General features: G+C 43.9%; 1 pseudogene; it reads left to right on the forward strand.

Annotated features, from left to right (window-relative positions):
* On the forward strand, window positions 532-13,025 carry LOC109229963 (annotated as a pseudogene).

Raw genomic sequence — 13,343 nt, forward strand, 5'->3', positions numbered from 1 at the left:
TGGCTGGCCTGACAAATGGTGTCGGGCGCCATCATGACCTATTATGGAAAATGGGTCGTGACAACATGGTATCAGAGCACTAGGTTCACGTAGGTCTCACAAGTTACGGGCAAGCCTAATAGAGTCTTGTAGATCGGTACGGAGACGTCTGTATTTATCTTCGAGAGGCTATAGGGTGTTAGGAAAGACTACTCTTTATTCATTTTCCATCGTGCAGTGGTCAGTATACTAAGTTTCCTCTTCTATTCTCTCACAGATGGTGAGGACTCGTATCGCCGACGTTCCGAACCCGGGAGGAGCTGCTCCCCCTGTTGCCAGAGGCCGAGGTAGAGGCCGGGGGAGGGCACCGGCCCGTGGTAGGGGACGAGAGAGTCCCAGAGCTATTCCAGTTGCACCACCAGCAGACCCTGCGAGGGATCCCACTACTGAGGAGCAGGGCGAGGCGCCCGCAGCTGTGCCTACTCCGGCGGATTTCATGACTGCGCCGGGATTTCAGGAGGTCATGGGCCGTATGCTCGGTTCATGGACACCATGACTCAGGCTGGTTTATTTCCTGCAGACCCAGCTGTTTCGCAGGCAGGAGAGGGGGCACAGACCCCTACTGCTCAGGCTCTAGGTCATGCAGCCGCGGTATATCAGACTCCGGGTGCACTACCCGCAGAGGGGGTTCAGCCAGTTGCTGCAGCAGCACCCCAGCCTAGGCCAGCTGTGGAGTTCGATCCGCAGAAGTTACTAGACAGATGGACCAGACTTCACCCTCCAGTCTTCGGAGGTGAGCGTCATGAGGACGCTCAGGATTTCATCGACAGGTGCAGGGACAGACTGCACGCTATGAGGATATTGGAGTCGCATGAGTCGACTTCACTACTTTTCAGCTTGAGGGCAGGGCCCGTAGATGGTGGCAGTCCTATGTTCTTGGTAGGCCCGCCGGTTCTCCTCCCATCACTTGGGGTCAGTTCGTACAGTTGTTCCTGGACAGGTATATTCCGCCCTCTGAGAGGAAAGAGCTGCGGTATAATTTTGAGCACCTTGAGCAAGGTCAGATGTTTGTGACCGACTACGAGGCGAGGTTTTCTGAGTTATCTCGCCATGCACTTATGATACTCCCTACAGATGCAGAGAGAGTGCGGAGGTTTGTCGCCGGATTGCAGCCCAGTATTCGATCGTGTATGGCCCGAGAGGTGGAGATGGGTACAGAGTACCAGCTTGTGGTCGAGATTTCTCGCCGGATTGAGGGATATCGTCAGAGGGGTAGGGAGCAGATACAGCAGGACAAGAGAGCCAGATTCCTTGGAGAGTTCAGAGGTGCCCCAGCTAGGGGCAGAGGTCAGTATGGGAGGGGTCAGCCCAGTAGGCCCCCATCTTCAGCACCACCACCTCCCGCCCGGGGTGCTCCAGCACGCCCCTATTTCAGTGCCATGCCAGAGAGTTCCCACCACCCGCCAGCTATTCAGGGTTCTTTCAGTGGGTATTCAGGTCCTCAGAGTTCTTCTGGTCCCTACTTCAGTGCTATGCCGGAGACTTCATATCGCCCACCGGCTATCCAGGCTCCTCCCACGGGGTCTACGAGTCATCAGGGACAGTCATCTGGGCAGCAGGTTGCCGCACCATGTTGTTTTAAGTGCAGTGACCCAGGCCACATGAGGAGATACTGCCCCAGGCTTAGGGGTAAGGCAGTACAGCAGGGGCAGCAGCCCGTGACTCCAGCACCAGCGGCCCAACCACCTAGAGGTGGAGGGCAGAGTGGTAGAGGCCGATCCAGAGGTGGAGGCCAGACAGGGAGAGGTCAGCCAGCTACTCCTCAGTCAGGTGGAGGCCAGACAGCCGGTGCTCCAGCTAGATTCTATGCCCTTCCAGCCAGGCCGGATGCATTGGCCTCAGATGCCGTCATCACAGGTATTATCTCCGTCAGCGGTAGAGATGCATCGGTATTATTTGATCCAGGGTCCACTTATTCTTATGTATCATCTCTGTTTGCTCGTTTCCTGGCTATTTCTCCTGAGCCTTTGGGTGTTCCTGTTCATGTGTCCACTCCTGTGGGTGATTCTGTGGTTGTGAACCGGATCTACCGGTCTTGTGTGGTTACTTTCTGTGGTTTTGAGACTAGAGCAGATCTTCTGTTGCTCGATATGATCGATTTTGAGGTTATCCTGGGCATGGATTGGTTATCTCCATATCACGCCGTTCTAGATTGCCATGCCAAGACTGTTTCTCTAGCGATGCCAGGGTTGCCGAGATTGGAGTGGAAGGGTTCCACAGTTGATACGCCTAGCAGGGTCATTTCTTTCCTGAAGGCTCAGCGCATGGTGGAGAAGGGGTGTTTGGCTTATTTAGCTTATGTACGAGACACCACCGCAGAGTCTCCGACGATTGATTCAGTGCCAGTAGTCCGAGAGTTCGTCGATGTTTTTCCTTCTGATCTTCCTGGCATGCCTCCGGACCGTGATATTGATTTCTGTATTGATTTGGCTCCAGGCACTCAGCCTATATCTATCCCACCGTACCGTATGGCTCCTAAGGAGCTGAAGGAGCTGAAGGAGGAGTTGTTAGCAAAGGGGTTTGTTAGGCCCAGTGTATCGCCTTGGGGTGCACCAGTGCTATTCGTGAAGAAGAAGGATGGGACTATGCGGATGTGCATTGATTACCGCCAGTTGAACAAAGTCACCATCAAGAACAAGTATCCATTTCCCCGTATTGATGATTTGTTCGATCAGTTGCAGGGTGCTAGGGTGTTCTCTAAGATCGACTTGAGGTCAGGGTATCATCAGCTGAAGATTCGGGATTCGGATGTTCCGAAAACTGCATTCAGGACTAGGTATGGCCACTATGAGTTTCTGGTGATGTCCTTTGGCTTGACTAATGCTCCAGCGGCATTTATGGATTTGATGAACATGGTGTTCAGGCCCTATATTGATTCTTTTGTCATCGTCTTCATTGACGACATCTTGATATACTCACGTAGCCTGGGGGAGCACGAGCAGCATTTGAGAGTAGTGCTTCAGACCTTGCGAGAGCAGAAGCTTTATGCTAAGTTCTCCAAGTGTGAGTTTTGGCTAGAGTCAGTAGCATTCTTGGGGCATGTAGTGTCAGGAGAGGGTATCAAGGTGGATCCCAAGAAGATTGAGGCAGTTCAGAGTTGTCCACGTCCTACTTCAGTGACCGAGATCAGGAGCTTCTTGGGGTTAGCAGGCTATTACCGGCGATTTGTGCAGGGCTTTTCATCTATTGCATCACCTCTGACCAGATTGACCCAAAAGGGGGCCCCGTTCTGTTGGTCCGATGATTATGAGGAGAGCTTCCAGAAGCTCAAGACGGCATTGACTACGACACCAATTCTTGTATTGCCTTCCGGTTCAGGGATGTATACAGTGTATTGCGACGCTTCTCGCGTTAGCTTGGGATGTGTATTGATGCAGGAGGGGCGAGTTATTGCATATGCTTCATGTCAGCTGAAGGTTCATGAGAAAAATTACCCTGTGCACGATCTAGAGTTGGCGGCGATTGTTCATGCTCTTAAGATATGGAGGCATTATTTATATGGAGTGTCATGTGAGGTTTATACTGACCATCGCAGCTTGCAGCATTTGTTCAAGCAGAGGGATCTAATTTGAGGCAGCGCAGGTGGCTTGAGTTACTAAAGGATTATGACATTACCATTCTTTGTCACCCAGGCAAGGCAAATGTGGTCGCGGATGCCTTGAGTAGGAAGGCAGAGAGTATGGGTAGCTTGGCATTCATTCCTGCTGAGATGAGACCATTAGCTTTGGACATTCAGTCTTTAGCTAACAGACTCGTGAGATTGGACATTTTAGAGCCCAGCCGAGTTCTAGCATGTGTGGTTGCTCAGTCTTCGTTATTGGGGCAGATTAAGGCCTGCCAGTTCGATGATCCACATTTGGCGGCCCTCAGAGAGACGGTACTTCAGGGAGGTGCCAAGGAGATTTCTATTGGCGAGGATGGTGTGTTACGGCTTCAGGGCCGTGTATGTGTTCCTAATGTTGATGGCTTGAGAGAGAGGATTCTAAAAGAGGCCCACCGTTCGAGGTACTCTATTCATCCGGGTGCCACGAAGATGTATCGTGACTTGAGGCAGCATTATTGGTGGCGGAGGATGAAGAAGGATATTGCGGAGTATGCAGCTAAATGTTTGAATTGCCAGCAGGTTAAACATGAGCACCAGAGGCCAGGTGGCCTACTCTAGTGGATGCCCATCCCGGAATGGAAGTGGGAGCGCATCACCATGGATTTCGTGGTTGGGTTGCCGCGGACTCAGCGGAAGGTTGATTCAGTGTGGGTTATTGTGGATAGATTGACCAAGTCCGCCCACTTCATTCCAGTGGAGACTACTTATACGGCGGAGAGATATGCCCAGATTTACATTCGGGAGATAGTGAGGTTGCACGGTGTGCCGGTCTCCATCATATCAGACAGAGGCCCTCAGTTCACTTCCCATTTCTAGAGAGCTGTTCAGAGTGAGTTGGGGACCCACGTGGAGCTTAGCACGGCATTCCATCCTCAGACCGACGGGCAGTCGGAGCGGACAGTTCAGATTTTCGAGGATATGCTTAGAGCATGTGTGATTGACTTTGGAGGGCAGTGGTGGGATCAGTTCTTACCCTTGGCGGAGTTTGCATATAATAACAGCTATCAGTCCAGCATAGAGATGGCCCCATATGAGGCATTATATGGTCGGCGTTGTCGTTCTCCTATCGGGTGGTTTGAGCCTGGTGAGGCTAAGTTGCTTGGTACAGATTTGGTTCAGGATGCCTTGGATAAGGTAAAGTTAATTCAGGAGAGGCTCCGCACAGCTCAGTCCAGGCAAAAGAGTTACACGGATCAGAAGGCGCGCGATGTATCATTTATGGTTGGCGAGAAGGTTCTCTTGAAGGTTTCGCCCATGAAGGGCATTATGAGGTTCGGAAAGAAGGGCAAGTTGAGCCCAAGGTTTATTGGCCCCTTCGAGGTATTGAGGCGAGTTGGAGAAGTTGCCTATGAGCTTGCTTTACCTCCCAGTTTATCAGGAGTTCATCCAATCTTCCATGTATCGATGCTCCGGAAGTATCATGCCGACTATTCACATGTGTTGGATTTCAGTACCATACAGTTAGATGAGAGCTTGGGCTACGAGGAGGAGCCCGTTGCCATTGTTGATAGACAGGACCGCCGGTTGAGGTCCAAGAGGATTTCTGCAGTAAGAGTCCAGTGGAGGGGCCAACCGGTCAAGGAGGCAACCTGGGAGTCCGAGGAGGACATGCGGAGCCGATATCCCCACTTATTTAGCAGTGCAGGTACTTTTCTATGTCCGTTCGAGGACGAACGTTTGTTTAAGAGGTGGAGAATGTAACGACCCGACTGGTCGTTTTGCATTTCCAAACACCGTTCCCTTAAATAATACTTTCTGCACTTGCTTTAGCTAATTTATGACTTGCGGGGATGGGTGGTTCGGAAGTTAGAAGAGTTTTGAGCAAGAATAAGCCTAGTTGTTTCTTTAAGTTTCTTTAAAAAGGCCAAGTTTGACTTTGGTCAACATTTTGGGGAAACGGACCCGGAATCATGATTTGGCAATTTCTGAGGGTCCGCGGGAAAATATGGGACCTGGGCATATGCCCGGAATCGAATTTCGAGGTCCCTAGTCCGAGTAATGAATTTTTTCATGAAATTGTTAAGTTAAAGTTTCAAAGATTTAAATAAACTAAGAAATCATTGTTTTCATAGGTATCAGGTTCGGATTTCAATTCCGAAACTTGGTACAAGTCTGAAATATCAGTTAAGACCCACCCGTAAAATTTGGTGTCCATCCGAGTAGTTTAAGGGCGTTTTGACCCGTTGAAGGAGAATTAAGAACATGAAGTTCAATGAATTGATTCATTTGGTTTTGGGGGTCGATTCCTCGATTTAGCGTTGTTTTGAGTGTTTCGAGGGTTCGAGTAGGTCCGCCTCGTGATTTCAGACTTGTCGGTATGTTCAGGCGGGGCTCGAGAGCCCCGAGCGTCAAATGGTCGAGGTTCGAGTGATGTTGAAAACTTAGGAAGAAGCCTCATCTGCTGCTTCTGTCATAACCGCTTCTGCGGCTCTTGGACCACAGAAGCGGTCGTTTATCGCAGAAGCGGAAGGGGCCAGGCCCAGGGGAAACCGCAGGAGCGGACCCCTGACCGCAGAAGCGGTCCATCCGCCCAGGCCCAGAACCGCAGAAGCGGTGGCCTTTCCGCTTAAGCGGCCTCGCAGAAGCGAGGTTTAGACCGCAGAAGCGGCCCAGTCCCCCTTGGCCTTTTCCGCACAAGCGGCTCACTTCCGCAGAAGTGGAACCTGCGGAAGCGGGATTCCTTCCGCAGAAGCGGAAATCACTGGAGGCAGAAGGGTTCATTAATACGAACCCAAACTCATTTCTCTCATTTCTCACTACACACTTGGGCGAATTTGGAGGTTTCAAAGAGAGAGTTTCCACATATCATTGCAAGGTAAGTAATTCCCACCAACTTTTAGTTCAAATACATAAACATTAGGTAGATTTAACACTAAAATTAGGTAAAAATCAAGAGATTAGAGTTAGACCTAGGGTTTAGTCAAAACTAATATTTAATCCTATAATTTACCATAAAATGAACTAGAAATCACATATTTGTGATCCTTAGGTGATAGAGAACAACTTCCTTCGAAAAATATTGGAATCCGGGTATGTGGGCCCGGGGTCGGATATTAGGAAAACTTATATTTATGGTTAGGAAATTGCTTAAACAATTAGAATTTAACCTTGTAAGCTCTTATTGACTAGTTCTTGCTCATTTTAATTAGTTGGTGCTTTCTAACCTCGTAAGAGGGAATTGTCCCCTTAGGATTAATGTTTGAGTGTTTGTTGCTAAATGCGGGGACTACGCACGCGTTAGGTGATGAGAACCCGTGCGTAGCTACTACTATGATAAATGTCCGGGTGGCTTAGGACCTACAACATGCCTATTAAATATATCTCTTATGTTAAATCGTTGTTATGAACACCTAGAGTGTACTAGAGAATTAAAAGGGGATAGGAGCATACTTGTATAGTTAATTAAGTTTGATTTGGTATTCTTGACCATTTATGTGCCATGTGTGTGAACTTGATATTTTATCCTTATTTGTGGATGGGGCCGATCGCCTCGGTATGAATAGATGCATCTATCGGCGCACCGTCGACCCTCGGCAAGTGCACAGTTTATTTCTGTTGGATCGGGCCGTCGCCTCGGTATTGTGTGCGCATGTTAATTGTGGAAAAGCCTATACATGCTTTATTTTGCCATTATCTCATATGATAAATTATAAACTTGATGCTGTAAAATTCTTGACTTATACCACTTGCCATAAACTGTTGATACTTGTAAATTCCATGATTTGAATGCATCATGGAATACTTACTAGGTACATATTGTTTATGTACTCATGCTACACTTCTGTACTTAAATGTACAGGATTTGAGGCAGGTGGATCCGGACATCACTCTGGTGCATATCAGTGAGCGCATCTGAGACTTCCATGGTGAGCTGCACTCCCTTCTTGCAGACCCGTAGCCGAAGAAGTCTCCCTTGTATTTTTTTGTTGATGCTGTTTCTGTCTATCCTGATTCAGACAGTAGGATAGGGCATTATTCATTTTGTGTATATTCTACTAGTTGCCCGTAGCTTGTGACACCAGATTCTGGCACACACAGTAGTAGACGTTATTTTGGGCTGTATAACTGTCTTTACATTTTATTGATCTTTACTGGTTTATGACTTTAATTGGGGGGAAAAATCTATTATAATGGTTTTTGGTAAGGGTAAAATGAGAATTTAATTATACTTCCGCGTTGGCTGGCCTGACAAATGGTGTCGGGCACCATCATGACCTATTATGGAAAATGGGTCGTTACAACGAGAGTTCTTGCGTAGCTACTATTGTGCTTATGTCCGGGTAGCTTAGGACCCAAAAGCATGCTATACTTGAAATATTTGTATCCTGGTTGACAACTTAAATTGCTTAAATCATATCGAATTAGTAAATGAATTTCTAAAAAGAGTTAAACTTCATTTTCTTAAACGTAAAAAGAGAAATGACTTTTCCTTGGACAAATGTTACCGGTGAATCCTTAATCGACTGTTTGAATGTGGGTGTATCTACGAGTACCTGTGTCGCACGTATGATTTGCGAGCGGGGTAACTCTATTATTTATATTTGATCGCGTCGCATGTATGATTCACGAGCGGGGTAATAGATGCATCAATGGTTCGCGCCATTCGACCATCTGGCAGTGTACAGTTTAAATATTGTTGGATCGGGCCGTACGTCCTCGGCATGATTTGCGCATGCTTGTAATGTTTGCCTTTGAATTTATAAATGTTGATATTTGTTCCCCCTGGCCTGTGATAAAGGTATGAATAATGAAAAGGAATTTGGGAATTCCTATAAAAGAAAGAATTGTTTACTTGTTTCATTATATTGAGTTACAATCATGTTTTATACAAATTCTTGATTTATTATACTATTTGTGTATCATTATTGGACCACTAGTAAGTGTCGAAGTCGACCTCTTGTCTCTACTTCTTCGAGATTAGGCGGGATATTTACTGTGTACACGTTGTTTCCGTACCCATGCTACACTTGCTGTGCATTTTTGTTGCACATGCACATGTATCTCTAGCGGCCTAGTGGGCGTAGCATCATGCTTGATACGGAGACTTAGGTGAGCTGCGCTTCTCGAGATGACCCGCAGCCAGCAGAGTCTCTTTCAGATTTCCATATTTACGTTCTGTCCTATTTGTATTCCGGATGGTTGTTGTATTGTATTATTTCCTAGAGATAGCTCATGCACTTGTGACACCAGGTTCTGGGATGTCTATGGGATTATCCAGTATTTTCAAAATTGTTAAAGGTATCACTATTTATTCAGTGGAACTTATTATTTATTGTTTAAATGTATAAAAGAAGTGATTTCAGAAATATCTAAAATGAGAAATTTCTAGTTATTTGGTTTTGGCTTGCCTGACAATGGTGTCCGGCGCCATCACGACCCTTAGTAGATTTTGGGTCGTGACACCTGCCCTACCCTGTTTAAGTCTTCCCCTGCCCCGTCCCTCCCTACTATTGCCTTGTCCCATTGCCATCCATACAGAGAAGGTAATTAAGTCGCATACTCGATTGCTACGCTTTCACGGCCACACCCAACTGCCACGATTTTCTTTTTGTTAGCTAGGGAACCCCGTGCGCTATCATTTGATGCGCACAGGTAAATCCTGCTCCTATGTAATAGCCTGCTAATCACATAAATGGGTAAGCTGCACTAGCCAAGCTTCGTGCGACGGGCTTAACCGAGGAGGTATGCAAGTGGATTTTGAACCCTAGACCTCCTATTTGGAAAGTCCCCTGCTCAACCTAACTCTTTTTTGAACTCCCTGTTATACAAAAGGGCTTCTCAAATTAAATAGCATGACATTCTCCTATATCAAATTTGGATTCAATCGAAATTAGGTAATCCACTAGCATAATTGTTTTGTAAAGGAGGTTAGGCAACATGTATCCCTCCCTTATGTAATAGTTTTTAACAATTTAATAAACATGTAGGAATTCGCTTAATCGCCCGGCACCTGAGGGCAGTTAAAAAAAATAGAGCGTGTAAAAAATTTAAAATATTGTTGGACAAAATTGAGATTTTTACTTATCTATACTAATTTTAAAATTTATTTACCCTCACTATTGAGGTTTTAACTTAATTACAAGTCTATATTACAAATTACAAATTGTACACAAAATAATGTATTAGACTCTAATATTCCATACTTTCTTTCCTTCCACCCAAAACTAAATTATAATGTTTGGCCACTTTCTCCTCAACCTCAGCCATACCTTTACGAGAACAAAGAGATTTGGCATCAATTCTATTATATTTTCCCTTTCTTTTTATTTTCTGTTTTTTCTTCTATGTTAGACAATGAACGAATTATCATTTTAACGAGGGAAGATTGTTAATTTCTTTTTACTTTTTGGAATCAATAAACAAAATAATATTAATCAGAAGTGAGTAGATTGAATTGGAAACTAAGTTAATCCATTAGAAATCTTAGAAGCTTTGAATTAGAAAAACGAAATTTGCAAAATTAGTTTTTGTTTGGATTGGGTATTGTCGCAAATGATTGGGAATATCCTTTGGAGTCTGTATCTCAATTCTAAGAGAATTTGGTGAAGATTCGAGGTGGTTTTGGTTGAAATTTCAAACTGAAACTCGAAAAAGAAGACATGAACAAATTGTATATATTTTGTATGTCGAGTGTACAAACGGTATACAAAATATCTTCAACTTACATAAGTGTATACAAGTCATATATAAAATTGTAGTTTTAGACCGGGTTCTGTACCAAAAAAATGTGTATTTAAGTTGTAGATAAATTGTAGATTTTGAGCGGATTTGCATATATATATATTTTTTGTAAAAAGAACTTTAATTACTTTCTGTAAAAATGAAAACTTAGATAAAACTGGGTAAATAAGTTTAGAATCTCGTATATATACGAAAAGACCCAAAAAAATTCAATTAAGAGCCCGTTTGGCCAAGTTGCCAAAAACTGCTTTTTTGGGAATTGCTTTTTAAAAAAGTACTTTTGAAAAATTACAGTTTGTGTTTGGCCAGTTTATTTGATAATTTCTTTAATAAGCAAATGGTGTTTGGACAATATTTTAAAAAGTACTTTTGAGTGTCAAGTTACGAAAAAATACACTACATATTCCGTTACATGTAGTGTACTATTTAAAAGAGAGAAAACTTAAATATTTATTATAAATTTTTAAATTAATTCTTCTTTTTATTTAATTGGAATATAAAATATAACGTAAAAATATAAATTAATGATTTAAACAATATACTAGTTATCCAAAGAAATAATATTAGGTATTTTGGTATTACTTATTATTTACAAAATGATTTAAATATATCCAAATATAATCAATCATCATAAACTAAAAATGTGCTTCATTAATCTTATATAAAAGAAGAGATATATTCATAGTCAAGAGTGTAGGCATGCAAAATTTAATTCAAACGAAAATCTGGACTATATTTTAATATATTAGTCCAAATAAATATTTTGGGATAATATAATTGGATTAATTATATCAGTCCAATTTAATTGGGCTACAAATGATGAGCCCACTTATTTAGGCCCAAGATGTCGTCTTCCTAGAGGCCCAGTTAAGTGCCACACGTGAAATGGCATGCCAAGTCAAACAGAAGAGCCAATAAGATCATGCCAAATGTCAAAATGACAAGGCATGCCAAGTCACATTAAAAGGCCAATAAACTCACACCACGCGTGCAAGTGACATGTTCTGGCCAATAAAATGCGGCCTTGTCACACTTCAATTTGATTGGTCGGAGAAAGTTTGTTCTTATCATAACTTTTCCCTCCCACAACTATAAATAGGGGTCTTTATAACTCAGAAAAGACACCAGAAGTTATAACAAGAAGACACAAGGGAGCCCGTGGATCAAAGGCCACAATTCTCTGCAAACTGCAAGTGTTCAAGCACTTCAACACAAATTTCAAGTATTCACGATCAAGAACGAGGTCAAATTAAATACAAGGCGTTCAAGATCAAGGCTACTTGTTCATGATACAATTCGTAGAAACAATCAAAGTGCTCGCAGCGGATAAAACATATTCAAATTCAAGATCAAGCTCAAAAGCCATTGAATTTATATTGGAAAAGTAGAATCAGAGGAATCATAGGGATTGTAACACTCAAATTATTCGAAATCAAATGCTACGATTGTTGCAATATTTTTAGGTCTTGATTTTATTTTCTCGACTCATTTTATTGTCTACAAATTTTGGCACGCCCAGTGGGACAATCTCTGCCTCTCATCTCAACTATTCAATCACCAAAGTTCAAGAACATTGAAATGGCTTCAAAGAAAATCAACTCCAGATCAACTTTCGCCAAGGCTACTAATTCCAGGTTCTATGCTGATGTAAAAAGCATCCTCGATGTCACCTTTGGAAGCTTTAGACCGACTACAAGGAGCAAGGCAAGCTCTTTAGGACAACAAGCACTCCAAGTGCCGTCCGCATCAACCCCTGTTTTGAGGAAGTGATGTTGCTGAAAAGATTAAGAAAACTCTTGCTCTGCTTGACCTCTCCGGATCCAAGAACTCTGCTGTGAAGGAAGATGATGATGCTTCAAGTGATGGGTCCTCTCCACTTACACCACATAGCTTGAGCCAATCGAGGATCAATCTGTGTGAAAATCCATGCTACTCTTCATCGTCCACAACAATCATGCAAGTCAAGGTGACAAACACTTCATCTGCGGAGAAGCAGTTGGCAAACTTGACTGAAGCAATCGCTGGCTTGACCAAGTGCATGCAAAATCTATATGCTAGAATCGACAAGATAACATATAGGGTGGGAATATTGATAGAAGAAGAATCCACCCACGCACCTGGCAAGCTCCCAGAAGTTCGAGATAGTGATTCTCCTCCAAGACAAGTAGCGTCCGCTAAGGCTATCCTTGTCTCATCTGAAGGGATCATTCCAATTGATCAACTGAAGGAGTTCATTGAAGGAACCATTAAGAACAAGTATGAAGTTGCTGCCAAGTCCTCCCTTACATATGCAAAGTCATACACTGCAAGGGTCGATATGTTGAAGATGCCTGTTGGCTATCAACCTCCAAAGTTTTAATAGTTTGATGGTAAAGGTAATCCAAAGCAACACGTGGCGCACTTCGTTGAGACATGCAACAATGCTAAGACTTATGGAGATTACCTCGCCAAGCAGTTTGTCCGCTCGCTAAAAGGAAACGCTTTTGAATGGTACACAGAACTCGAGGTCGGATGTATTGATAGCTGGGATCAAGTAGAGCAAGAGTTCCTCAATCGCTTTTATAGCGCGAGACATACTGTGAGCATGGTAGAACTTACAAATACTCTTCAACAAAAGGGTGAACCAGTTATCGACGTTATCAATTGTCGGAGGAATGCAAGCCTCAACTGCAAGAGAGGCTCAGTGAAGCTTCTGGCATAGAGATGTGCATCCAAGGGATGCATTGGTGACTCCGCTACATCTTGCAAGGTATCAAGCCTAGCACATTTGAAGAACTTGCGACTCGTGCCCATGACATGGAGTTAAGCATGGCCTCTGCTAGAAACAAAAGGCTGCCCATCTATGAGCCTCTCAAAGGGAACAACAAGCAAGAAGTCAGGAAATGGAGCAAGTTTGTACCCAAGTCTGAAAACAAAGAAGCTATGAATGTCAACACATTACCTGTGAAGTTCACAATAAAGGTGAGAAGAAGCAGAGTAAGAAATCCACTTCTTTTCAAGATAAGCCAAGTGGATAGTT

This window comes from Nicotiana attenuata, chromosome 7 (genome assembly GCF_001879085.1).
Source record: "Nicotiana attenuata strain UT chromosome 7, NIATTr2, whole genome shotgun sequence".
Classification (NCBI taxonomy): Eukaryota; Viridiplantae; Streptophyta; class Magnoliopsida; order Solanales; family Solanaceae; genus Nicotiana; species Nicotiana attenuata.